Here is a 5,251-nt window from a genome sequence, read left to right as displayed (position 1 = left end):
TCCTAAAGTTATTCAAAGTTATTCATATTTTCACATAAATTTTAATATTTCATTTCTTGTTATATCTGAATAATATTCTAACTTATGTGGAGGACATATTTTGTTGTTATATTTTCATTTGCTGATGAGTGTGAATTTCTTGGACGTCTTAGTTATTGTCAATAACACTGCAGTATATAAGGGTCCACAGATGTCTTCTTAAGAACTTACTTTCAACTCCTTGGAAGAGGAATCATTTGAACAGATAATAAGACTTTTTTTTTCAATAGCAGGCTATACTGTCTTCCACAGAACAGGTACCATTATCCATTGCCACAAACATGTATACTAGAGTTCTTTTCCTTGTCCAAACTTGTAGGTTTTTTTCTTGTTACCACCAACACTAGTTGTTTTCTGTGTTTAATTTTTTGATATTTGTTGTTTCTTTTTGATAGTAGCCATTCTACTAGTATGATGCTATATCTAACTGTTGTTGGCCAGTGTCTTCCTTTTTACTATATTTTTATATACCTATTGAGCATTTGCATACATTCTTTGGAGACATGACAGCCCAAACTCTTTTCTTTTTAATTTGTGTTCAAAATTTGTTGTTGGGTTTTGGGAATTCTCTATGTATTCTGGTTATCAGTTGCTTTTCAGATGGACGATTTGTAAATATTTTATTTCATTTTGTAGATTGCCTTTCACTCAGGTAACAGAAATTTTGGACACACAATGTTAAATTTTCATGATTTCCAAAATGTCTCATTTTCATAAGTCTAAGTTTTCTTTTATTGTGTATATGTTTGTTATCACAGTAAGAGATCACTCTGGAATCCAATGTTCTAAACTTACAGCTTAGATATTTGAATATTTAAAAATCTTAGTGAGAGACATATTATTAAACTTTATTTTCTAACTTTGCAAAATATGCTTCTCAGGCAGAAAGACATACTAGAAGGTGCATACTCACAGGAAGAACACGCAGGAAATAGAAATGAATGTCCACTGAGGCATACCTGGAGAACAAGTATTTCTGGTGATGTCTACCAATCTATCCACAGTCAATAATTATAGTATAATGTAATACTTACAATGTAGACAAAATAGGGAAAAATGGATCTTAAAGTTTTAATATTCTTAATGTTATAGTATCATGAGATGAAAAGAAATATGCAGGCCAATGCCTCTCTTAACAATCCTACAGAAACTGTCTAATTGTGTTGAATTATAGATTCAGTAATCTATGCCAATCAAGGGTGTATAGGCTGGTTGTTTTTTATGTCTAGTTGACACAAGCTAGGGTCATACTGGAAGAAGAAACCGCAACTGCCTCCATCAGATTTGCTAGTAAACAAGTCTGGAGCATTTCCTTAATTAATGATTGCTATATGGAGGGTCTAGCTTATTGCAGATGGTAAAAACTCTTGGCAGGTAGTACAAGATTATTTCTATACAAAGACATACTGAGCAAATCATGGGAAGCAAGCCACTAAGCAGTGTTCCTCCAAGAACTGTGCTTCAGTTCTCTCCTCTAGGCTCCTTCCTATGTTGTATTCCTGACTTTCCTTCATGAGAGACTGTAAGCAATGAAATGAAATAAACCCTTTCTCTCCCAAGTTGCTTTTGTCTTTGTCTTTATCACAGCAACAGAAATCTACCTAGGACAGTTTATTTTATTCTAAAATCAACTTTTTCTCCCATGTTCCAATAAAATTTCTTCCCTTGTTATTATTCAAAAAATCAATTTGTTTTAACAGATTTTATAGTCACGGTTCCTTTTTGTTATTTTTGTTGTTGACTCTCTACAACTCCTCTTCTTTTCTTCATGTGCCACACTTCTCATTGCATCCTGCTCTTTTGTTACAATTTTATCTTTTAATAGAGGTTACACTTCCCTGGATTTTAAAGAGGAAAATTAAAAAAAAAAAAAAAAAACCTCTTTATTTAATTGTGGCAGCACATTCTTCCTGGACCAGGACAAGCACTGCTGCTTCTAAAACAGTTACTTGATTCTATCTGTTTGAAAAGAATGAACGGATATGTTGCTGGGTGGAGACTCTTGTTTTGTCACAATGCTTTGCTCCTTTTTTGTTACTGAGGAAAGAGGTTAAGATATGGATCAGTTTAGAGTTGCAAGCAATATTTATCATTCTCAGATGTGTAAGAATGAATACACTGCTTTCTGCCTGTGTTTCTGTCTTTGACATTTGGCACGAAGGCAGTAGATGAAAAGACTTGATCTTGAGCCAGTATTTAAACATAGTATTTCTTCTCTCTACTCACTAACTACACCTTGAGATTGTCCCTTTTTAGATTCAAACATCATCTAGCATGTATCCTCTACATGATATACTCTACCTTTGTTATATTCATTGTTTTTTTGGCAAATCAACTTCATACAATTATCTTCATGAGAGATTGCTATAAAATTCTCAAGCTATGTCCACAGAATAAGTTCCAGATTCTGTGATTCTGAATTGTGAGAGAAAAATAAAGTTGGTGGTTAAGGAACTGTTTCTCAAGCATATTTACCATCCTTAATACTCAAAAGTTATTTTTAAAATAGAATCTTTTTGGTGTATGGCAAGATTATTTGAGTTTTACACATAAGGGTTAATTTTCATCTAAGATTTATATAGCATGCTTGATCTAACAGGCCATAGGCAGCATTCTTCATGGCAATTTATTCATAATAAAACAAATTTGGTTCAAAAGTTGATATTCTGTTTCTGGAAGAAATAACAACATAAAACTTTAATTGATTATCATTAATTTCCATATTCACAATCTTATATTAGTGCATGTATACACAGGGACACACGTTCATGCACATTTGTACGTACAACCTACAAAGTACAAGGTAATTTGTTCTATCACTTTGTCTTTGTGATACCTCAGTAAAACCCCCCACTCTATCCCCTACAGACAAAGAGAAGCTTAAACCAGAATTCCTAAGTGTAGATAAGAACTTAGACCCCTTTTCCCCAGGTGGCTGTATCTGCTACAGGGACTTGGGAAAACACAGAGTCAGGATATTGAACCAAAAGACTAAAAAAAGGGGAGGCGGGTTAAAATAAATTATATGGTCTGTGCCTTTAGGAACTAGCCTCACAAAGAAAGGGGAGCCCTCCTTCCAACCTCCCTGCTGTGAGTGAGAGATTTGGAAGAGCCTCCCTGGAGGCTTGTAAACTTAGAATACACCTTACTTTTGCATTCTGTACCTAAAGTCTCCAGTGGTGGCTTTGGGGACATGATCTAGGCACAACAAGACCCCTCACTCTATTGTCTCAAAAAGGGGGCCTTAGACAAAGATATCTCAATATAGATAGACCCAGGTCAGTTTCAAGTCCCCAGAAATGATGGCGCCAGCCCCAGGAACCCAAAAGAACAGAGTCAGGATGTCTGATGGTAACTGTTGTGCCCAGATCGTAACCCCCAGAGAGACCACCAAGGACAAGCATACCAGAATGCAAAAGCAAGGTTTATCTGTTACAAGTCATGACAGAGAACTCAACTCAAGCCATCTCAAGTGAGGCAGAGAAGAGTTCCTCTTTCTTGGGGAAGTTAGTTTTTATAGGCAAAACCCATAAAATTTCTTAGAGGGGAGGGGGTTAGTACGGGTCCATCCTTGATTGGTCCAGTTTTTCCCGGGCCTGGATTTTATCTTATTTTAGCTTATCTGTTTGCCCTGTCAGGAGTTTTACTACTCCTCTCCAGGGTCTGGTCATGTTATCTCTGGAGAGGGGCATCTTGTGGTTAATTGGTTACCATCAGACATCCTGACTCTGTTCTTTTGTTCCTGGGGCTGGCACCATCATTTCTGGGCACTTGAAACTGGCCTGGGTCTATCTATATTGAGATATCTTTGTCTAAGGCCCCTTTTTGAGACAATAGAGTGAAGGTCTTGTTGTGCCTAGATCATGTCCCCAAAGCCACCACTGGAGACTTTAGGTACAGAATGCAAAAGTAAGGTGTACTCTAAGTTTACAAGCCTCCAGGGAGGCTCTTCCAAATCTCTCACTCACAGCAGGGAGGTTAGAAGGAGCACTCCCCTTTCTTTGTGAAGCTAGTTCTTAAAGGCACAGACCATATAATTTATTTTAACCTGCCTCCCTTTTTAGTCTTTTGTTCGAATATCCTGACTGTGTTTTTCAAAGTCCCTGTAGCAGATACAGCCACCTGGGGAAAAGGGGTCTAAGTTCTTATCTACACTTAGGAATCCTGGTTTAAGCTTCTTTTTGTCTGCAGGGTATAGAGTGGGGGGTTTTACTGAGGTATCACAGTAACCAATTAACCACAAGATGCCCCTTGTTGTACCCAGATCATGACCCCCAGAGAGACCACCAAAGACGAGCATGCCAGAATGCAAAAGCAAGGTTTATTTCTGGATATCCAAAAGCAATACAAGCCTAGGCAGGGACTTCGTCCAATACATCCAATGCAGTGGAGGCTGGAGGAAGTGCCCACCTGTCTGCAAGCTCAGTTTTTAAAGGGAAAAGTCACAAGGTTACATCATTTAAGGGTGCTAGTATGTGTACAATTCTGATTGGCTCGCTTCTAGGGACTTCTAGAAATTACTTCTAAGGGAGTGGTTGCCCACCACCATTTCTCATTGGCTGCCCTCAGATGGAGGCATTTCTGTGGTCAGTTACCTTGGAAACCAGGTAGAGGACATTCCATAGTCTGGCAGGCGTTACCTCCTGACTATCTTGTGACTCTGTACTTTTACACTTCCTGGTTTCTGTAATCTGAACTGACTGGTTTCAGTAACTAATGGCCTATCCCCAAAAGGAGAAATCTTAGGCCTTAATTTTAGGGTGAAAGCATTTTGGTCTTATTTCTAAGATGGCTCATTTTGGTCTCACACCCCTCTCCAGAGATAACATGACCAGACCCCAGAGAGGAGTTGTAAAACTCCTGACAGGGCAAACAGATAAGCTAGAATAAGATAAAGTCCAGGCCCAGGAAAAACTGGACCAATCAAGGATGGACCTGTACTAATCCCCTCCCCTCTAAGAAATTTTATGGGTTTTGCCTATAAAAACTAACTTCCCCAAGAAAGAGGAACTCTTCCCTGCCTCACTTGAGATGGCTTGAGATGAGTTCCCTGTCATGACTTGTAACAGATAAACCTTGCTTTTGCATTCTGGTATGCTCATCCTTGGTGGTCTCTCTGGGGGTTATGATCTGGGCACAACAGTCTTGTACTGAGTGTTTGGCTGAGACTTCCAGCTCACTCCTGGAAAAGCCCCATTTTGCTTTCTCTCTC

Source organism: Peromyscus maniculatus, chromosome 10, assembly GCF_049852395.1.
Source record: "Peromyscus maniculatus bairdii isolate BWxNUB_F1_BW_parent chromosome 10, HU_Pman_BW_mat_3.1, whole genome shotgun sequence".
In the NCBI taxonomy this organism is placed as follows: Eukaryota; Metazoa; Chordata; class Mammalia; order Rodentia; family Cricetidae; genus Peromyscus; species Peromyscus maniculatus.
Note: the sequence above shows the minus strand (reverse complement) of the source record.